Source organism: Halichoerus grypus, chromosome 14 (assembly GCF_964656455.1).
Source record: "Halichoerus grypus chromosome 14, mHalGry1.hap1.1, whole genome shotgun sequence".
NCBI lineage: Eukaryota > Metazoa > Chordata > Mammalia > Carnivora > Phocidae > Halichoerus > Halichoerus grypus.
The window spans coordinates 11,587,637-11,611,354 of record NC_135725.1 but is presented as its reverse complement, the minus strand read 5'-3'; the positions used below and the strand labels follow the sequence as shown (position 1 = coordinate 11,611,354).

At 42.8% G+C, this 23,718-nt stretch overlaps 1 long non-coding RNA gene across 1 annotated transcript in view; it reads left to right on the top strand.

The window, feature by feature from the left end:
• LOC144380106 (uncharacterized) overlaps window positions 1-23,718 on the top strand; it is a 53,215-nt gene that overhangs the window by 19,365 nt on the left and 10,132 nt on the right. The gene's annotated exons all lie outside the window — the stretch shown is intronic.

The following is a 23,718-nucleotide window of genomic DNA, read 5'->3' as shown; positions in this document are numbered from 1 at the left end:
GAGGTGGTATCTCGTTGTGGTTTTGATTTGTATTTCCCTGATGCCGAGTGATGTGGAGCACTTTTTCATGTGTCTGTTGGCCATTTGGATGTCTTCTTCGCAGAAATATCTGTTCATGCCTTCTGCCCATTTCTTGATTAGATTATTTGTTCTTTGGGTGTTGAGTTTTATAAGTTCTTTATAGATTTTGGATACTAGCCTTTTATCTGATATGTCATTTGCAAATATCTTCTCCCATTCTGTTGGTTGTCTTTTGGTTTTGTTGACTGTTTCCTTTACTGTGGAAAAGCTTTTTATTTTGATGAAGTCCTAATAGTTCATTTTTGCCTTTGTTTCCCTTGCCTTTGGAGATGTATCTAGCAAGAAGTTGCTGCGGCCGAGGTCAAAGAGGTTGCTGCCTGTGTTCTCCTCTAGGATTTTGATGGATTCCTGTCTCACATTTACGTCTTTCATCCATTTTGCGTCTATTTTTGTGTATGGTGTAAGGAAATGGTCCAGTTTCATTCTTCTGCGTGTGGCTGTCCAATTTTCCCAGCACCATTTTTTTTTTTTTTCAGATTTTATTTATCCATTTGAAAGAGAGAGAATGAGAGAGAGAGAGAGAGAGCACATGAGAGGGGGGAGGGTCAGAGGGAGAAGCAGACTCATGGATCATGACCTGAGCCGAAGGCAGTTGCCCAACCAACTGAGCCACTCAGGCGCCCCCCAGCACCATTTGTTGAAGAGACTGTCTTTTTTCCATTGTATATTCTTTCCTGCTTTGTCGAAGGTCAGTTGACCATAGAGTTGAGGGTGCATTTCTGGGTTCTCTATTCTGTTCAACTGATCTATGTGTCTGTTTTTGTGCCAGTACCATACTGTCTTGATGATGACAGCTTTGTAATAGAGCTTGAAGTCCGGAATTGTGATGCCACCAGTTTTGGTTTTCTTTTTCAACATTCCTTTGGCTATTCAGGGTCTTTTCTGGTTCCATACAAATTTTAGGATTATTTGTTCCATTTCTATGACAAAAGTTGGTGGTGTTTTGATAGGGATTGCATTAAATGTGTAGATTGCTCTAGGTAGCATAGACATTTTAACTATTTGTTCTTCCAATCCATGAGCATGGAACATTTTTCCATTTCTTTGTGTCTTCCTCAATTTCTTTGATGAGCATTCTATAGTTTTCTGAGTACAGATCCTTTTTGTCTTTGGTTCGGTGTATTCCTAGGTATCTTACGGTTTTGGGTGCAATTGTAAATGGGATCGACTCCTTAATTTCTCTTTCTTCTGTCTTGTTGGTGTATAGAAATGCAACTGATTGCTGTGCATTGATTTTATCTCCTGCCACTTTACTGAATTCCTATATGAGTTATAGCAATTTAGGGGTGGAGTCTTTTGGGTTTTCCACATACAATATCATGTCATCTGCAAAGACTGAGAGCTTGACTTCTTTGCCGATTCGGATGCCTTTTATTTCTTTTTGTTGTCGATTGCTGTGGCTAGGGTTTCTAGTACTATATTGAGCAGCAGTGGTGATAATGGACATCCTTGCTGTGTTCCTGACCTTAGGGAAAAAAACAAAATTGAGAGTTTTTCCCCATTGAGAATGATACTTGCTGTGGGGTTTTTCATAGATGGCTTTTATGATATTGAGGTATGTACCCTCTATCCCTACACTGTGAAGAGTTTTAATCAAGAAAGAATGCTGTACTTTGTCAAATGCTTTTTCTGCATCTACTGAGAAGATCATATGGTTCTTGTCCTTTCTTTTATTAATGTATTGTATCACATTGATTGATTTGCGGATGTTGAACCAACCTTGCAGCCCAGGAGTAAACCCCACTTGGTCATGGTGAATAATCCTTTTAATGTACTGTTGGATCCTATTGGCTAGTATTTTGGTGAGAATTTTTCCATCCGTGTTCATCAGGGATATTGTCTGTAATTGTCCTTTTCAGTGACGTCTTTGTCTGGTTTTAGGATCAAGGTAATGCTGTCCTCATAGGAAGAGTTTAGAAGTTTTCCTTCCATTTAGATTTTTTTGAAACAGCTTCAGAAAAATAGCCAACTTCATTTTCAATGAGGCTTCCTTTCTTCAGTTTCACAAAGCTAAAGGACATTCCAAAGCAAACTCATGACTCCTCACTCATTTCTGAAAGGAAGGCCTATAACTCAAAAAGGAAACTCAGTAGACTTCACAGCTTCATAAATTTGCATTCACAGGACACCACATGCTCTTTAATACAGATATGAAAATCCTCTGTGTGATTAAAGAGCTTGTGCTTAGCAATGAATTGTTTCTCTTCATGGATCTGCATTGGCCTTTCCACTAAATAATTTACTTCTGGGAGAAAAGTGACTCCCAAGTCTGTTTTCCTTTGTGCTCTGGGCGTGGGGTTTCAGCTACACCAAATCTTACTGGACCAACTGTTGCCTGGCCTATTGCAATGGTCTTAGCTGTTTCCAAAGAGAGGAACATGATCCCTGAGCCCAAAGCCTGTTCTCACTCTTCACTCTGGCTTCGGATGCTGCCATGTTAGAGAGGACTTCAACTATTCTATTGAAAAGAGCTCCACCCAAAAAGTTCTGGAGATGGATGGTAGGTGATGGTTGTACAACAATGTGAATATACTTAATGCCACTGAACTGTAGGCTTAAAAATGATAAATATAGTAAAGTTTATCTTATGTACATTTTACTACAGGGAAGAAGGAAGGAAGGAAGGGAGGGAGGGAGGGAGGAAGGAAGGAAGGAACGAAGGGAGGGAGGGAGGTGGGCACCTGGGTGGCTCAGTTGATTAAGCATCTGACTCGTGATTTCGGTTCAGGTCATAATGTCAGGGTCCTGAGATAGGATCTGTGCTAGGTGTAGAGCCTGCTTAAGATTCTCTCTCTCTGTCTCTCTCCACCCCTCCCCCCACTGTCCCCCACTCTAAATAAATAAATAAAATAAAAAGGTTTTCCAGAAACCTCATAAAAAGAAAGAAAGAGGGGTGCCTGGGTGGCTCAGTTGGTTAAGTGACTGCTTTCGGGATCGATCCTGGGATCGAGTGCTCGCTTCGGCAGCACATATACTAAAATTGGAACGATCCTGGGATTGAGCCCCACATCAGGCTCCCTGCTCTTCAGGGAGCCTACTTCTCCCTCTCCCTCTGCCTGCTGCTCCCCCTGCTTGTGCTCTCTCTCTCTCTCTGTCAAATAAATAAATAAAATCTTTAAAAAAAAAGAAAGAGAGCTCTACCCAGCATGTTCTAGCCTTATCAACATCTTCATTTTTCTTTTCTTTAAGTAGTCTCTCCACCCAATGTGAGGCTCAAATTCATGATCCTGAGATCAAAAGTCAGATACCTTACTGACTGAGCCAGCCTGGTGCCCCCATTTTTCTTCTTAGCACTTTTTAAAAATCATCACTGTAGATTCCTATGTCTATTGTATATATTCCCCTAGAAAAAAGGGAGATCCAGAAAAGCAGTGCATTATTTGTTTTCTTCATTACTGTATTTGTGATGCCCAGAACAGTGCCTAGCACATTGTTGTTACTCCTAAATGCTTTCAGAATAAATGAGTGAAAGCAAGCAAACAGAGATGCCTGCTTGGCTCAGTCAGTAGAGCATGTGACTCTTGATCTTAGGGTTGTGAGTTTGAGCCCCACATTGGATGGTAGAGATTATTAAAAAAAAAAAATTTAAATCTTAAAAAAAAGAACGAAAGCAAGCAAGCAAGCAAAAAGCTAGGTCTGAAACCAGTATTCCCATGTCTAGTTTTTCTCACTCTAATCCAATTTATCCTCAACACTGGCCCTAGAGTTATCTGGGTTATCTTTTTAAAACATAGATCTGATCTTGACACATAGATCAATGAAACAGAATAGAGAGCCCCAGAAATAAACCCACGATTATATGGTCAATTAATCTTTGACAAAAGAGGCAAGAATATGCAGTGGTAAAAAGACAGTCTCTTCAACAACTGGGTGTTGGGAAAACTGGACAGCTACATACAAAAGAATTAAACCGGACCACTTTCTTACACCATATACAAAAATAAACTCAAAATGGATTAAAGACCTAAATGTGAGACCCGAAACCATAAAAATCCTAGAATAGAGCACAGGCAGTGAGTTCTCTGACATGGGCTGTAGCAATATTTTTCTAGATATGTCTCCTGAGGCAAGGGGAACAAAATAAAAAATAAACCCTTGGGTCTACATCAAAACAAAAAGCTTCTCACAGCAAAGAAAGCATCCAACAAAACTAAAAGACAATCTCTGGAATGGGAGAAGATATGTACAAATGATATAAATGATAAACAGTATCCAAAATATATAAAGAACTGATGAAACTCAACACTAAACAAATAATCCAATTTTTAAAAAGGCCAGAAGACATGAACAGATATTTCTCAAAGAAGAATATAGATGGCCAACAGACACATGAAAGGATGCTCATCACTAATCATCAAGAAAATGCAAATCAAAACCACAAGGAGGTATCACCTCACACCTGTCAGAATTACTAGAATCAAAAACACAAGAAACAACAAGTGTTGGTGAGGATGTGGAGGAAAAGGAACCCTCATGTATTGTTGGTTGAAATGCAGACTGGTGCAGCCACTGTGGAAACCAGTATGGAGGTTCCTCAAAAAATTGGAATTACCAGATGATCCAGTAACGCCACCACTGGGTATTTACCCAAAGAATATGAAACCACTGGGATGCCTGCATGGCCCAGTCAGTTAAGTGTCTGCCTTCAGCTCAGGTCATGATCCCAGGATCCTGGGATTGAGTCCTGCATCGGGCTCTCTGCTCAGCAGGGAGCCTGCTTCTCCCTCTCCCTCTGCCTGCCACTGGTCCCCCTGTTTGTGCTCTCTTTCTCTCTGTCAAATAAATAAATAAAATATTTTTTTAAATTATTTTTATTTTTTAATTTTATTTGTTTTTTATTTTATTTATTTATTTTATTTATTTAATTTATTTAATTTATTTTATTTTATTTATTTTGACAGAGAGACAGCGAGAGAGGGAACACAAGCAGGGGGAGTGGGAGAGGGAGAAGCAGGCTCCTGGCCGAGCAGGGAGCCCGATGTGGGGCTCGATCCCAGGACCCTGGGATCATGATCTGAGCTGAAGGCAGACACTTAACGACTGAGCCACCAAGGTGCCCCAATAAATAAAATCTTAAAAAAAAAAAGAATACAAAAACACTAATTTGAAAAGATATATGCACCCCTATGTTTATTGCAACAGTGTTTACAATAACCAAATGATGGAAACAGCCCAGGTTTCTTTATCCATCTATAGATGAATGAATAAAGAAGTGGGATATTACTCAGCCATAAGAAAGAATGGAATCTTGCCATTTGCAACAATATGGATGCATCTAGAGGGTATAATACTAAGTGAATTAAGTCAGTCAGAGAAACAAAAATACCATATGATTTCACTCATGTGTGGAATTTAAGAAACAAAACAAAGGAACAAGGAAAAAAAGAGACAAACCAAAAAATAGACTCTTAACTATAGAGAACAAAGTGGTGGTTGCCAGAGGGGAGGTAAATCAGGGGATCGGTGAAATAGGTGATGGGGAAAAAGAAAAAAATAAAATACAGATCTGATCTTACCATTCCCATACCTCCAAATTCTCCATGTGTAGAAGAAAAACAGTATTTTTTTAAAAAGAGAAAAAGAACTAGTAAGTGCTAACTATAGAATGTTATATAGATCAACTCCGAGAAATCCCATACTAATTTCTCTGCATGCCAAAGTCTCATAAAAGACTTAATAAAGATATTAGGTCATAAGCAAAACTATGCTGTGAATAATAACAACAAAAAGTTCCCCAAACTAGCTGTGGCTTTTTACTAACTGTGGTAGAAGTTCCAGATGTAATAGATGGCGTGACATCTTCCTAAGTAACAGTTCCAGTACAGTAACTAATAAAGCCATGTAGTTGATAACCATGTCTCCTCCTTCCCCCAAATCACTGCATGGAGGGCGCCTGGGTGGCTCAGTTGGTTAAGCGACTGCCTTTGGCTCAGGTCATGATCCTGGAGTCCCAGGATTGAGTCCTGCTTCGGGCTCCCTTCTCAGCGGGGAGTCTGCTTCTCCCTCTGACCCTCCCCCCTCTCATGTGCTCTCTCTCTCTCAAATAAATAAATAAAATCTTTAAAAAAAAAATCACTGCATGGAGCAGGAATACAGGAGCATACTCCAATTTCTTATCTACAGATTCATGGCCTCTACAGTCTAGCCCCTATCTGTCTTCTCTGTCCCCTCTTCACTCAGCACCCTCCAGACTCCAGTCTCCCTACTTTATCTGGATTCACATTCTTCCCAGCCCACCTCTGCTCACATCTCTCCCCTATCAGAAATGGCCCCACTTGCCCCTCCAGCTGACCCCTTGGCAGGGAGTGCCTCCTCCCCTCTCGACCTGCCACGGGTTTGCTCATCCTTCAAGGCCTTCTCCTCCAATCTTACCCTAAATCAAAAGCAATTGCCAATTGCCTTGAACTCATATGGTATTTTATTTTAAGCTCTCTTTGAACACTATTTTGGGTTTTGGATCGAAGTCATTATGCCCCTGCCTTTCTTGCCAGCCAGGCTGTAAAGTATGAGAGCAGTGTGACAATGTACACAATAGGTGCTCAAAGCGAGTTTGTCAGAATGGACTCCTTGTTCTGTGCACCTCCAGGACATTGTACTCTCCACATTGCAACCCTTTGTCAAGGCTGTTGTTTCTCAGCTTTAGGTGTGGGTGCTGGTGTCTGAGCCTTGTGCCAGAACACAGTGGTGCCAAGTGTGACTTCATGGCAGCTGTCCATCAGCAGAGAGAAGAGATGGCCCTATCTGTGTTTACCTGACTGAGCCCTTAGGTCTGGTGGAATTTCTGAAGGAGTTGGCTTGGCAGATGTGTACTGTGTGTCATCACCAGAAGAAGGCTTTTGATAACTGAGTCCTGAAACTGAGGAAGGCAGAGCTTTGTTGCTATTTGTCTTTGCATCAGTGTGGAGGGAGAAATCAATGCTGAGCCACAGGAAACCCCCATTGTCTGTCCATGTCACCCCGGACGTCTGTCTCATTCAGAGTCCTACCAAGGCCAGTGGAAGTTTAGGTGGACAGAAAGTGGAGGCTCAGCTCAGTGTGCAAGCTGCAATTTCTCATGCACAACACTTGGCTGATTCTGGATTATGAAGGAGCAACTAAGAGAATAAATCTTTTTTAAAAAGTTATTTGAGGGCACCTGGGTGGCTCAGTCGGTTAAGCAGCTGCCTTCGGCTCGGGTCACGATCCCAGGGTCCTGGGATCGAGTCCCGCATTGGGCTCCCTGCTCTGAGGGGAGCCTGCTTCTCCCTCTACCTCTGCCTGCTTCTCTGCCTACTTGTGCTCTCTCTCTATCTCTCTGTCAAATAAATAAATAAAATCTTAAAAAAAAAAAAAAGTTATTTGAGGGCGCCTGGGTGGCTCAGTTGTTAAGCGTCTGCCTGCGGCTCAGGTCATGATCCCAGGGTCCTGGGATCGAGCCCTGCATTGGGCTCCTTGCTCAGCAGGGAGCCTGCTTTTCCCTCTCCCACTCCCCCTGCTTGTGTTCCCTCTCTCGCTGTCTCTCTCTCTGTCAAATAAATAAATAAAATCTTTTAAAAAAAAAAGTTATTTGAGAATTATCATAGCAAAACAAAAAACCAAACAAACCCAAAACCCGACAACGGTCCCAAACAAATATACTTCTGTTGCTCCAACTATTGCTTGACTCCTTCTCTCCTAAATCCTGTGGAGATGTCCTGCTCATCTTTCTCTTCCCCAGTATTCCTGACAGAACTTCACCAACCCCGAGCAAGAGGAAATGCAGGGAACAGTGGGTATGGGAACAAATCAATGACCAGGAGGCCAAGAGGCTTAGGTTTTTGTCACAGTTTTGCCTCTGTCTAGTTGTGTGACCTCAGTTTTCCTTTCTGAACCTCAATTTTCTTATCTATAAAATGGGAGAGCTAGACTAGAGGAAAACACCAGTTCTAATAAGATGGGTGTTCCTGCAAAAGGTTCTGACTCCAGATGTCTGGAAAATTCTGGGCTAGACAGGTTTCTGTACTGCAGGACTTCTCAGATGTGTGCATTGTGACTTTTCCAGAGGGAGAGCAATGCTGCATGCTCCCAATTTTCTTGGCCATGGATTATTTTTATTCCAATAGAATTTGTGGGACGCACTTGGGGAGATGCTGGAATAAAGACTCTCAAGTTCCCTTTCAGAGTGTGCTTTCCCCTTCTAATGCCTAGCCTCACTGTGACTTCTCTGATTGTGTGCTTCCTTATTTTTCACGTGTCCCGTTGTGTCCCTGATGGGGGGCTCCATCCCAGGACCCTGGGATCATGACCTGAGCCAAAGCAGATGCTTAACCAACTGAGCCACTCAGGCATCCCAGTATCTGACTCTTGATTTCAGCTCCAGTCTTGATCTTGGTCGGGGCTGTGGAATCGAGCCCCATGTCGGGCTCTGTGCTCAGTGGGGAGCCAGTCTGCTTGAGATTCTCTCTCCCTCTCCCTCTGCCCATTCCCTAGTTCGTTCTTTCTCGATAAAATAAATAGATAAATCTTAAAAAAAAAAAAAAAAGAATGCCATGTGACAGTGGAGGTAGTGATTGTGGTTCTGCAGTTGTAAGCCAAGGAATGACATTAGAAGCTGAGAGAAAGACATGGAACAGATTCTCCCCTAGCCCTCAAAAAAGCATAGCCTTGCCCACACTGTGGTTTGGGATTTCTGACCTCCAGAACCACGAGACAATCAATTTCTTGTCTTAAGCCACCCAGAGTTAACATGGCTCCAGGAAATCAATCCGGGGTGGCGGTGAATGGAGAGCTGATGAGAACAACGTGGCCATGCTAACCGCCGTCAGTGGTACGCACGCAGGAGGCTGTTCCTCACGAGGCTCGCGCCTTGTGCACGTCTCTGCCTGACTCCGTGTTCAGGGATGTCATGTGGGGAACTTGAAACAGCCATTCAGGGGCTCCCGGGTGGCTCAGCCGTTAAGCGTCTGCCTTCGGCTCAGGTCATGATCCCGGTGTGCTGGGGTCGAGCCCCGCATCCGGCTCCCTGCTCAGTGGGGAGTCTGCTTCTCCCTCTCCCACTCCCCCTGCTTGTGTTCCCTCTCTCGCTGTGTCTGTCTCTGTCAAATAAATAAAATCTTAAAAAAAAAAAAAAAAAGAAACAGCCATTCAGGTGACCAGCCATCCTGTTTCCCAGGAAGTGAGGGGTTTCCTGGCACTCAGGACTTTCAGTTAAAAGCTGGAAAGTTCTAGGCAAGCTGGAACAAGTGGCTTACGTTATCAGCCATGGAAGGCGTAGTTACACCATGGATATTGGCAAACTCCTCCAATCAGGGCATTGCCGCTGTAGAAAACGGCTTGTCACATATTTGCCAGCATGGCACTGTCTGCGTTTCGTTCCCCAGCACTGCTCCGTTTTATTTGCAGTGAACCCAGCTTCGGCTACCAAAAGCCATTCCTGTACCTCTTCATCAAATTTATGGATACTGGCAGGGAGAAGGACCTTGAAAATTATCCTTTTGATTAGAAAAGGCAAACCTTTGTTAGATGAATAGTATAGTAATTATGAATCACATTGAAAAATCACTTAAAAAGTTTCAGGTGAGAAATGTCCTCTCCCCAAATTCTAATTTTATGTTCTCTTCCAAATCAGTGGTTTTATTATCTATCTGTCTATCTATCTATCTAAATCAAAGTTGTTCCCAAATGGAAATACAGAATTATAGAATCGTAGAGTTGAAGGTAGGAAAGGTGGGAAATGCTAGACATGACAATTTTTCAGGTCTTAAATTTTCTAAGCACTCCATCACAGAAGTACGGATGCTTCACATCCTCCTATGGATTTATAAACCTATATTTGAAGGCTTACAATAAGTCACATTTGTCACAATTATGGAAAATCAGTAGTGATTTATTGAACACTTAGCCCACCATATCCGCAGCATAAATACAATAATAACTTCTAGGTTTTGCCCTTTTCTGCTACAGCAACTGTAGAGAGAGAAGTTCTAGAGGGCGAGTGAAATTTCCAGTAGGTGGAGCACCACCCTGGATGCCTCCCACTCCTAACCAGGCACCAAGCCCTGGATGTGCTGGCCTGATGTTCCCTCTCTACAGCCCCAAATCCTCCTGCCCACCCCTCACTTCGGGTCATAGCATCTATTTAAAAAAGCACAACTACTAGATAGAATGACCTCCAGGGCATATTGTACAGTAAAAAGCAAAACAAAAAACCAAACCTAAGATGTAAAGCAGTTTGTACAGTGTACCGTTGACCCTCGCACAATGCAGGGGTGATGGGCGCCAACCCCCATGTGGTCGGAAATCTGAGTACCACTGTTAACTCCCCCAGACTTAACTACAGCTAGCCTACTGCTGACTGGAAGCCTCAGCGGTAATATCAGCAGTGGATTAACACATTGTTTTGTATGTTATATATGTTATATGCCATATTAGCACAATAAAGTGAGAGAGAGAGAAGAAAATGTTATTAAGAAAATCATAAGGGGGGGGCGCCTGGGTGGCTCAGTCATTAAACGTCTGCCTCCAGCTCAGGTCCTGATCCCAGGGTCCTGGGATCGAGTCTCACTTCGGGCTCCCTGCTCGGTGGGAAACCTGCTTCTCCCTCTCCCACTCCAGCCTGCTTGTGTTCCCTCTCTCGCTGTGTCTCTCTCTGACAAATAAATACATAAAATCTTAAAAAAAAAAAAAAAAAAGAAAAAGAAAATCATAAGGAAGAGAAAATACATTTACAGTATTGTGCTGTAAAAAATCCCCATGTAAGTGAACCCCCGCAGTTCAAAGCTGTGTTGTCCAAGGGTCAACAGTACTACTTTTTAGAAATTAAAAAGTATCTTACATCTGTCTGTATGAATACGAGGCAGTCTCTATTTACAATTTCCAGTGATCAGAACTCTTCCCAATACATTTTATTTGTTTACTTTTCTATTTGAGGGGAGGTAATGTGTTTGTTCATCTTGGGTCCTAGTTCCTGGCTTGGCAATCAATAAAAGTCAGTTGAATGAATGACTCATTGAATAAAGGTAAAAACACTGCCCTTAACAGTTTCCTGTCGAGGCACGTTTAGTAAGCCAGTTTTTAAAAAATAAATACCGATCGGGTGTGTCGTGTCCTACTCCTTTAAAGTGTTTTTATTTAATCAGAAAGAGCCAGAGGCAAAAAAAAAAAAAAAAAAGTGATGAAACCACACACACACACACACACAGAGAGGACAAACATCTAATTAGACCAAAACAAAACCAATTTACAAGCCCTGGCTCATCATCTTGATAGCTATGTGCACTGATCCTGTAATTTATGACTAAACACTGTTATTTTCCTTCTCCGGGCATTAGGCAACTCAAGAAAGGGTTCCAGAAAATTTTCAACACTACTGACACTCTTGATTATTAATATTATTAGTACTGTTTGTTTTTTTAATGGCCTGTCTTCTAAACCCATGTGTCAGATCTTAGACAAGAATGTATTTATAGGGTTGCAGCCCCAAAGCAGTCTTGAATGCTTTCCACTGGGAATGTCCTGCCTTCCCAGCCATGACCTCACTGCCCAGAACCCCTGGGAATCTCTCCTTCCTTTCAAGCTGCCCCAGGAACTCCTTTTTCTTGGTCGTGGGTAGGGTGAGGGCAAGGAGGGGATGGGGGAGAGACAGGGGATATTAGTAATGCCTCTGGAGTTACTACTTCCTCCCTCCTTCCCTGCCCCGCCTGCATCACTCCCATCAGTGGGGGCTCTGATTTTCCAAATAAGCCCCTTTAGCATCTCTATGGCCCGTTATTTCCCTCCTGCTATAAGTAGGAATCCCTTTGGGGAGTCCGGAGTTGGTCAAAGATGCCAATTTCTGCTCTGCCCCTAGAGTTTGCCTAGGGGGTTTGTATGGTGAGTGAACTCTCCTTGGGAGTCTGATGATTTTACCTTTTTTGTATGGCGTGCATGGTTTACCTCAGGCCTGGGGTGGACTTGACAAATGTTCTTAAACATTGATGAAAAATCCCAAGAAAGGGAAAAGCAACCAGACCAGAAGCTGGAGTTTGTTGCCTGAATCACATAATGGTCACAAACCACAAAGACAAGGATCCGATCAGTTGTGAAGGGAAGGAGGCTGAGGCCCACTTATATTCCAGTGAGTGTCTGGAAGGATTTCACTACGATGTTTTGATAGCATCTTGCAATCTTTTAACTTTCCCTTTGTTAGTTTTTCTTTCTTTCTTTCTTTTTTTTTTTAAGATTTTATTTATTTACTTTAGAGAGAGAGAGAGAGTACTTGAGCATGAGTGGGGGTTAAGAGCAGAGGGGGAGGGAGAGGGACAAGCAGACTCTGTACTGAGTGCGGAGCTGGGCTCCAGGCTCCATTCCAGGACCCTGAGATCATGACCTGAGCCAAAACCAAGAGTTGGGAGCTTAACCTAACCAACTGAGCCACCCAGGTGCCCCTTGTTAGTTTTTTCTAGAACCCCTGAAAGACCCCACCCACTAGAGCTTCACTTGCTTTAAGGACAATGAGCCTACTAAAGCGGGAAGCCCCTACTGGAAGCAATGTTGAGGGAGATAGCAGCGTCGAGCCCCCTACCCATCCAGACAGTGCCAAACTGGAGCAGGAGGTAGGGCTCATTTTCCTGCTCCCTACTTCCTCCTCCCAGAGTTGGGCACACACCAGGCCTAGGATAAAGAAGTCAGGTCCTCGTAAAGTTCCCATTATCTTATGGATAGCTCAGCCTGAGGGCAGACCCATGAGAAGGCTCTGTTTCCTCCTCCATCCCCTGTGCCATACAGAAGGGTCCCTTTAGGTTTCAAGGGACTAGGACCAGATCTGGAAGAAGCAGGACCCTGCAGGTAATGCACAAAATTGGATCAAAGGACCAAAGGGCCCTTAACAGGAGAAGAAAAAGTAGGGAGCCCAAATAGGGAGAGGGTCTTCAATGACAGCTTAGGGGATACCGTCAGAGGCCCTCAATTGAGGGTCTAGAATTGGAGTCTCATGCTAATTCTAGAAATTCGAAAAACTGGGGTGGGACTGTGGGATCACTTCTAGGACACGATGGTGCAGTGGCTCCAAACTTAAAAAAAAATTTCAGGACCCCTTTTGGTGCAGAGCCCGGAGGACTTTTAGGACAGTCAAAGTACTCTGTATGATACTATTAAAAAAACAAAGTTCAAGCGAGTACATTTGAAGATCTAATTGTCTTCATTAAACCTCGGGCGGCATCCCATCTGGCAAGGAGAGGGGTGCTCCCAGGAGTTGTACACCTTGGAAGGTTTTTATAGGAAGGAGGATGGGGCAAGAAAGAAAAGGATTGTTCCAGGCAGGGTCACTTTCCCTCAGGGGAGAAGTCGGGAGGGGGATGTCTTATCAAGCAGATGACCTCATTTGGGGAATGGGGAGGGCCCTTGTGGTAGATCACCTCACTGATGCTGAGCCAAAAATTCTTTTTTTTTTTTTTTTTTTAATATTTTATTTATTTATTTGACAGAGAGAGAGACAGCTAGAGAGGGAACATGAGCAGGGGGAATGGGAGAGGGAGAAGTGGGCTCCTGGCAGAGCAGGGAGCCCGCCCGATGTGGGGCCCGATCCCAGGGCCCTGGGATCATGACCTGAGTTGAAGGCAGATGCCCAACGACTGAGCCACCCAGGCGCCCCTGAGCCAAAAATTCTTGACTGACCAGTTAAGACTGCAATTCTGGGAAAGGTTGAAATTCCAATTAGATTAGGCATAACCCTGGTTTGGTGACTTGGCCAAAGTGATGCCATTCTGAGCATGTGGTTCTCTCTTTCAAAATAAAATATGTAGGGGAGGGAGGCTTTCCTCTGGTGTAATAGCTGGGTTTATGAAATAAACTGACAGCAGGTGGATTAACAGGAGAAAATGTATATAAACTTATTAATTTTTACTGTCATATATGTGAGGGTATCACAAAACAAAAGTGAATACCCCAAAACACAGTGAGATTTGAGTTTTATATATAAGATCTTCCAGGGGAAGAAGATGGGGGATATAGGTCCCTTAGGGGAGAGTGATTTTTAGTAAAGACAGATGGGCCCTCAGGAACAATCAATGGGAGGTAGGATAGTGTGTGACAAAATCTGTCTGGGTGTGGTGTCATCTTCTGGTCTCCTCCCCTGAGATAAGAGTCAAACCTCCCTGGATGATGAAACTCCTAGGGAGGGGATTCACGTACGACAAGGGAGTTTCTTCTGACTACAAAAGAAGGCAGGTAAGGGGGAGGTCAGAGAAAGTCTCTCCCTGCCTTTTCTGTTTTTCAAGTGCCTTGTGCCCAAAATAGTCATTATGCCACAGTGGCATATTCTGACTTGTCCTCAACTCCTTCACTGTAATGCATTATGCATTTGTCCAAAACCATAGAACGCACAACAGCAAGACTGAACTCTAATGTACACCATGGGTGATTACGACCTGTTAGTGTAGGTCCATCAATCATAATAAACCAACCACCTCAGTGGGATTGTTGATAATGGGGGAGCCTGTCCCTGTGCTGGGGGGGGGGAGGGGACAAGGGGCATATGGGAAACCTCTGTACTTTCTTTTTTTTTGAGATTTATTTATTTGACAAAGAGAGGGAGAGAGAGCACAAGCAGGGGGAGGAGCAGAGAGGGAGAAGCAGGCTCCCCACAGGGCAGGGATCCCGATGTGGGGCTCGATCCCAGGACCCTGGGATCATGATCTGAGCTGAAGGCAGACGCTTAACGGACTGAGCCACCCAGGCATCCCACCTCTGTACTTTCTGCTCAGTTTTGCTATGAACCTAAAACTGCTCTAAAAATAGTCTTTAAAAACAAAACAAAACACAGTATAGAGGATTACAAAGAACTTGTGTGTGTAGTCAGGGAGTAAGAATTCCTGTCCCCTTCAGGGGACCTTCTAGTTAAACTAAGAAGCAAATTGACATGAGACAGGTTAGCAGGAGAAAATCAAATTCACTAGGTACGTACAGAGACTGCACACAGACGTGGAGATTCCAGACAGTCAGGCGCAATGAGGTTTACGTGTCCTTCTGAACTGAGGAGAAGGGGGTGGGGGTCTGGGACTTGGAAGGAACGGGAATCACAGGAAGATGGAAGTTTAGTAAACAAACGTTTGCTGAGCCATTCAGAAACAATGGGGCATAAAGGACTTGGATCAAACAGGTCTTGCTAGCTTCTTCTCTGTTCTCCACACCTAGATCACAGAAAATGTAGTTATCTGTGGTGATAACTCTCTGTCTGGAGCAGGTCCTCTATCTAAATTCTTGTTAGGCAGTTGAGTGGGGGAGGTAAAGAGCTTTTCCTGAATCTCCTGAGTTTTGTTTTTGTTTTTGTTTTTTAAAGATTTTATTTATTTATTTGACAGAGAGAGACAGCCAGAGAGGGAACACAAGCAGGGGGAGTGGGAGAGGGAAAAGCAGGCCTCCTGCTGAGCAGGGAGCCCAATGTGGGGCTCGATCCCAGGACCCTGGGATCATGACCTGAGCCGAAGGCAGACGCTTAACGACTGAGCCACCCAGGCACCCTTGAATCTCCTGGGTTTTGATTGCTTTTTAACTCAAAATAATTTTTATGCCAAAGTGGCCTACCTTGGGTCGGCCTACCCTTGGCCCCTACAGTGTGCCCAGAATATGCCACTCCAAAATAGGCCTCTTTGGTGTACGGATTATTTTGGGCTAAAAGCCAGCAAGAATCAGCTGACTCAGGAAACACTCTACAAACTGAACACACATTGACATTTCTAAAGGAAATTTCCAGTTGTAGAGATACCTCCCTCCCCCTGACCAGGAAGAGGATTTAAAACTCTTTTGGGGGAGAGGACAGTAACTTAAATTTGCATTACAAACTTCACTGAACAAGTCTGTTTATGATCCTTCTCCTGGTCACCTTCCCAAAACTTGCCTATCCTGCCTGGAAGGCCAAAAACCTTTTGCCTTTTTGTTAAACCTCAGATGGTACCAAAGCCCAAATTCCAACCACCCCTTTGGGTAACTCATCCTTAGGTGCTCCCTCGTGTTCATGCATAATGCATGTGTTAAAAAACTTCTATTTGTTTTTCTCTTGTTAATCTGTCTTTTGTCAGTCTTTTTTTTTTTAAGGTTTTATTTTTAAGTAATCTCTACACTCAACATGGGGCTCAAATTTACAACCCCGAGATCAAGAGTCACATGCTCCTGTCTTTTGTCAGTCTGACTTATAGGACCCCAACTTGACAATCTAAGGTGGGTCAAGGAAAAGGATTTTCCCCCTTCCCTACACCCTTCATTGACACCCTCCCCATGCCAACCATTTTTCTATAAGATTTACATTTCTTGTTAACACTTTTGGAACTACATTTTTTTGAAATTAATTTGGGCTACACTGGTAAACCCATAACCATAACACATTCATTTGACATTTATGGAGCCCTTACTGTGTGCAAGGAATTGTGCTCGGTGCTGGGGCTACAGCAGTAAATGGGGGAGACGCAGTTCTGTCCTTATGGAGTGTATAACCCAGCAGAGATGACACGCTCTAGACTAGTTAATTCCCACTGCCATCAGTGCAGGGAAGAAGAAGTACCATGCGCTGAGATTATGGGACAATCAAGGGGGTCCAGGTAAAGAGGCCCAGTGGAGGGGTCAGCAAGGCAGAGCCAAGAACATTTTTCAGGGGCGCCTGGGTGGCTCAGTCGTTAAGCGTCTGCCTTCGGCTCGGGTCATGATCCCAGGGTCCTGGGATCGAGTCCCACATCGGGCTCCCTGCTCAGCAGGAAGCCTGCTTCTCCCTGTCCCACTCCCCCTGCTTGTGTTCCTGCTCTCGCTGTGTCTCTCTCTGTCAAATAAATAAATAAAATCTTAAAAAAAAAAAAAAAAAAAAGAACATTTTCAGGTAAAACAAATGCCCTAAGCAGAAAAGTGGGGAATAAGGACCAACATAGGTTCAAAGCTGGCCTAGCCTCAGAGCCAGGAGAAACAGCACCTTTAGGGAGCTGGGGATTTGGAATAGTCACAGCTGAAGTGTTGAGAGGGAGGGGGATAAAAGCATAATTACACTGCAGTGTCAGTGCAGGATGAGGTCCGAGAAGGTTGGTTTTCAGGCCTGCTCTGCTGAGGTTTTCCAAAGGTAAGTGATCATATTTACACTTCTGAAAGCTCACTCTGGCTGCAGCATGGAAGATGGGCTGAGGGAAAGGGAGGGAGGTTGAAGCAAGAAATCTGTTAATAGTCCAGATGAGGAAGGATGAAGCCCTGATTGTGGGTGGGTACGATGTAGTTCTGGAATGTTAGTGAGGTCGGAGCTGACGGCCAAGAAGGAATTCTTGAGACTTCTTTGGTGCAAAAAGGTGATTTTATGAAGGCACAGGGACAGGACCCGTGGGCAGAAAGTGAAGCTACACTGGGGTTGTGAAGAATGGCTGATTATATTCTATGAGGTTAGGGGAGGTAAGGAAAAAGGGAGGTGTCCAAAAGGGCTTTCATATGCTAAAGAAGGCCCTTAGGCTACTGGAGGCCTTGCTATTATCAGACTAAGGTTGTTTTTCCCTCTAGCAAAGCATTAACATTAAGATAGTTGGAAGTTTCCTGGAGGAATGTCACACAAATCCCGCCCAGGAGGCAGGGGAGGTTGTGGGGTGTCAGCTTGTGCTTTGTCTTCACCTTGTCTTCTGCTCCTCCATCAGGTAGAAGGGGGTAAATTTAAGGAATGTTTGGTGAAACATTTGAGGAGACTTGCTTGTGGGCTGTCGAGAATTCCAGCACAATCAGGTGCCTATGCTCTGAACAGTTTGCACAGCTCTAGGTGGCACCATTCACATCACTCTGTGATTATTTTAACCTCTGTGAACAGCAATGCATAGATTTGTGCAGTGCACAGCGGGGACAGCCTTACACGGCAACACTGATTCTAAAGTCATCTGCTTGTATTACTTTTGAGCTTGGAGATTTAAAAAAAAATTTTTTTTTTAAGATTTTATTTATTTATTTGTCAGAGAGAGAGAGAAAGGGAGAGCAAGAGAGCGGCAGGCAGAGGGAGAAGCAGGCTCCCTGCTGAGCAAGGACCCTGATGCAGGACTCGATGCCAGGACCCTGGGATCATGACCTGAGCCGAAGGCAGACACTTAAGTGACTGAGCCACCCTGAGCTTAGAGATTTTTAAAGTTTTCTTTCTCCTGTGGTTTTATTTAAGCTGCTTTCTTTTGGAAAAATTTCAGTTAGCATTGAAGGGAGGGGTAGGAAATAAAAGTAACTAGGGAATGGCGTTGTCTTTATTTTTCCAAATAATTTAGCCACCTTTTCCACTTAACATGGCAGAAATAAGAACTACAAACTTTGAGGTCAAGATGTGGCACTACCAATTCTCCCACAAATCACAGAAACAGAACTGAAAAGTTGGGGTCTGTCTTGCACTAGTATTTATTTATACCTGGACTGAGCCTCAAGGGATTGACTTTGTACAGAGTACAGGAAAGTCTTTGGGAGCCAATTTTCCTGCCTGGGTATTATGTAGGAAAAGACATCAGGGTTCAAAGCTGAGGGCCAAGAAAGAATTCTTGAGATGTCTTTGGTGCAAAAAGGTAGTTTTAATAAAGCACGGGGACAGGGCCAGGACCCCTGGGCAGAAAGAGCTGCTTTGGGTTTGTGAGGGGTGGCTAATTATATACTTTCTTTCTTTTCTTTTCTTTTTTTTAAAGATTTTATTTATTTATTTGACAGAGAGGGAGAGACACAGAGAGGGAACACAAGCAGGGGGAGAGGGAGAAGCAGGCTCCCCACCGAGTAGGGAGCCCAATATAGGGCTCGATCCCAGGTGATCATGACCTGAGCCAAAGGCAGACGCTTAACGACTGTGCTACCCAGGAGCCTCTGATTATATACTTTCAAGTTGGAGGGGGTTAGGGATAGTGTAAGTCTCTAAGGAATTTGTAAGCAAGGTTCTCAGGACCTTGAGGGGGCTGGCTATTGTTGGGAAAAGGTCATTTATTACTGTCTAATAAAACCTGAGTCATGAGACCCTTCAGATGTATATCAGTGGGCCATATGCTTGGGGGATGATTGCCAACGTGTATCTTGGGGGGTAGAGCTAAAGGAAGTTTCCAAAGAAATTTTTATATGTTAAAGTAGACCTACAGGGTCCTGGGTGTTGGGCTAAGATTGCTTTTTGCCCTCAGCAAAGTATTAACATTGAGGCAGTTGAGTCCTTAAGAGGAATGTCATTCTCCCTATTTCAAGGACTTGTCAATAGGCTGTAGGTAGTAAGGAAATTTAATAATTTTTCTTCTGCCTTTGTTTCCCACATCAGGTACATTTGCTTTATTCAACAGTTTAAATATATCTTCGGTAAACAGCTCAATAAATCTGTTCTGGTTTATTGGCTTAAACTCTCTACTTCTGGTTTATTATCTCTGTAAGAATAGAAACAGTCTATTTCTTGTCACTGAAAGTTTGTCCCCTTTTACCAACCTGCCCTTTATTTCCCCCACCCCTCAAACCCTGGCAACCACTTTTCTACTGTTGCTATGATTTTGACTTGAAAAAAAATTGACTAGTTGATTTACAGATTTCACATACAAGTACCATGCAGTATTTGTTGTCCTCTGTCTGGTTTATTTCACTTAGCATGATGCCCTCCAGGTTCATCCTTGTTGTTGTAAATTACAGAATTTTCTTGTTTTTTTAAGGCTGAATAGTATTTCATTGTGTGTATGTGTATGAGTATATGTATACACATATACACACAAGCACATATACACCACATTTTCTTTATCCATTCATCCATCAGCAGACACTTAGGTTGTTTCTATAACTTGGCCATTAGGAATAATGCTGCAATGAACATAGGATGTAGATGTCTCTTCAAGGGAATGTTTTTGTTTCCTTTGGATATATACCCACAGGTGGGATCGCTGGATCATCCGGTAGTTCTATTTTTCATTTCTCGAGGAGCCTCTATATGGTGGCACTCACATTCCCACCAGCAGTGCACAAGGGTTCCCTTCTCTCCAAATCCTTGTATACACTTGTTATCTCTTGTCTTTTTGATAATAGCTGTTCTAACAGTGTGAGCTGAGATCTCATTGTGCTTTAGATGTGCATTTTCCCCATGATAAGTGATGTTGAACACCTTTTTTTGTACCTCTTGGTCATTTGTATGTCTTCTTTGGACAAATGTTCTGTTTAGGGCCTTTGCTTATTTGTAATTGGGTTATTTATTTTTTGCTATTGAGTTTTATGAGTTCCTTGTGTCTTTTGGTTATTAACCCCTTATCGGATATGTAGTTTGCAAATATTTCCTCCTATTCTCTAAGTTTCCTTTTCATTTTGTTGATGGTTTCCTTTGCTGTGCAAAAGTTCTTTATTTTGATGTGGTCCCACTTGTTTATTTTTGCTTTTGTTGCCAAATCCAAAACTCATTGCCAAAACTGATGTCAAGCAGTAACCCCCGTGTTTTTTTCTGGGAGTTTTATACTTTCAGGTCTTAGGTTCGAGTTTTTAATCCATTTTGGGTTGATTTTTGGTTTTGGTATAAATAGGGGTCCAGTTTCACTCTTTTGCATGTGGCTGTCTAGTTTTCTCATCACTTATTAAGAGATATCCTTTTCCTATTGTGTGTTCTTAGCTCCTTTGCTGGAAATTAATTGGCCATATATGTGTGAGTTTATTTCTGAGCTTTCAATTCCATCCCATTGATCTATGTGTTTGTTTTATGCCAATACTATACCATTTGATTACTATAACTTTACAGTGTAGTTTGAAATTATCAAGTGTGATACCTCCTGCTTTGTTCTTCTTTCTTAAGATTGCTTTGGCTATTCAGGGCCTTTTGTGGCTCCATTAAAAATCTTAGGATTATTTGTTCTAATTCTGTGAAAAATGCCATTGGAATTTTGATAGGGATCTCACTGAATCTGTAGATGACTTTGTGTAGTTTGGACATTTTAACAATATTAATTCTTCTAATCCATGAACACAGAATATATCATCTTTAATTTCTTTAATCAATTTCTTCTGGTTTTCAGTGTACAGACCTTTCTTTTTTTGGTTAAATTTATTGCTTTTTAAAAAAATTTATTTATTTATTTATTTTGAGAGAGAGAGTATGACCGGGGTCGGGGTGGTCAGAGGGAGAGGAAGAAGCAGCTGTCCACTGAGCAGGGAGCCTGTTGCAGGGCTCGATCCCAGGACCCCAGGATCATGATCTGAGCCAAAGGCAGATGCTTAACCAACTGATCCACCCAGGCACCTTGGTTAAACTTATTTCTAAGTATTCAATCTTTTTGATACTGTTGTAAATGGTACTGTTTTCTTGATTTGTCTTTCTGATAGTTCATTGTTGGTGTATGAAAACGCAACTGATTTTTGTATATTGATTTTGTATTCTGCAGCTTTTCCGAAACTATTAGCTATAATGGGATTTTGTTGGAGTCTTTAAGGTTTTCTGTATAGTCCTGTCATTTGCAAATAGTGACAGCTTTATTTCTTCCTTTCGCCTTTGGATGCCCTTATTTCTTTTTCTTGCTTACTTGCTTTGGCTAGGACTTCTAATATCATGTTGAATAGAAATGGTGAGAGTGGGCATCCTTGTCTTGTGCCTGATCTTAGAGGAAGATCTCTCAGTGTTTCAGTTCTGAGTATGATGTTAGCTGTGGCCTTGCCATATATGGTATTATGTTGAGATATATTCCTTCTCTACCCAGTTTCTTGAGAGTTGAAATATTCTGTATCTTAATTAATACGTCCAGAAAAGATGGACCGTGTGAACTCAGATTCTGTTTTTGTAGCAGACATCAGAATATAAGTGGGCTCAGTTTTATATATTTCAAAGAGGCCATTAATTGGGATCTTTAGGATGTTACGGCTAATTAAGTCAAACTGAGGATTTGAAAGCATTTCTTACTGTTGTAAGATGTCTAACAGTAATGTGTTGTAATGTCTAACAATAGCCTGGACGTAGAAAAACAGAGTTTTGAACAGCAGGAAAAATTTATGTGATTCATACCAGTGTCCCTCCTTCTCCTTCTGGTATGTGACTGTTTTCATTTACAGAAGATAAATCCATGCCAAGAATTCAACTGGACATGACCTAAAATTACTTTAATCTCAGTGTACACCTTGGAGGTGTGAAGCCCGCTTTCCTTGGCAGCCTTGCATAGCTAATCCACACAGATTTTTCACATTTATGAAGATGGGTCTTTCCCTAGAAGTAGCAATGGGGTTTATTAGAATATGCAGGCAGGCATAGCTTAAGAAACATATTGTAAACTTATTAGTTAATACAAAGCATCAAACTTAAAGTTGGCCAAATTATTTTTAGAACTATGCTGAAGATGGAGTAAAACATAACCACTGTAGGGGGCAAGAAAACTTGTTTCAGGAAATCAGAATCTATCACCAAGATAACCAAGATGAGCATTTGGACTATGTTTGAGGCTGAGTAGAGGATGTCATAAATAATACTTTGGAGGAAACCCCCAAATGTGAATATAAAATCATGCTGTGCATGTGATAGTATTTGTCGTGTACTGAGTGCTTTGCATGTGGGCTAGAGGTTAGATATCACCATTTTACAGGGAAGAAAAGTGAGGCTAGTGTCAACAAATAAGTCCATAGCCAGAGTTTGGATACATTTTCTTTTTTTTTAAGATTTTATTTATTTATTTGACAGAGATACAGAAAGAGAGGGAACACAAGCAGGGGGAGTGGGAGAGGGAGAAGCAGGCTTCCCGCAGAGCAGGGAGCCCGACGTGGGGCTCCATCCCAGGACCCTGGGATCATGACCTGAGCCGAAGGCAGACGCCTAACGACTGAGCCACCCAGGCACCCCGAGTTTGGATACATTTAAAAAATTCTGATTAAAAAAAAAAATCTCGGGGCGCCTGGGTGGCTCAGTTGGTTAAGCCACTGCCTTCAGTTCATGTCATGATCCCAGGGTCCTGGGATCGAGCCCCACATTGGGCTCCTTGCTCTGCGGGGAGCCTGCTTCTCCCTCTCCCTCTGCCTGCCGCTCCCCCTGCTTGTGATCTCTCTTTCTCTCACTATCTCTCTCTCTGTGTCAAATAAATAAATAAAATCTTAAAAAAAAAAACCAACAAAACTCAGGGTCTCTTTTACATACCTGAGTGCTTCTCTGTATCCTCAGAGAAAGGTAAATAAGTCCTTTTGGTAGTTATATTTTCTTTTTTATTTTCTTTTTTTTTAATAAAGATTTTTATTTATTTGAGAGAGAGTGAGAGTGAGAGCATGAGTGGGAGAAACAGGCTCCCCTGACGAGCAGGGAGCCTGATGTGGTACTCGATTCCAGGATCCCAGGATCCTGACCTGAGCCAAAGGCAGACATTTAACCGACTGAGCCACCCAGGTGCCCTGGGTAGTTATATTTTCAAGTGGTCGGGGTTCTATCCACTCAGGAAGCTAAACATCATAGAAAGCTTTCTGAAATTAAATCACATATTTTCTTGCCTCCTTTGACATGTAATACTCTAACATGTAATACTGAACATTTTCAACGTTTTCCTGAAAACTCATCCTTAATGTGGGTGACACCATAAATGTGCTCCCGGGGTCTGAATTGTGGGAGGCTCCTGGCCCCACACTGTGATGCTTTTCATTTGCTAGTCAGAGAATGATTTTTTTTTTTTTTTTAAAGATTTTTATCTTTCCATCTGTCAGAGAGAGAGAGAGAGAGAGAGCACAAACAGGGGGAGCGGCGGCAAAGGTAGAAGGAGAAGC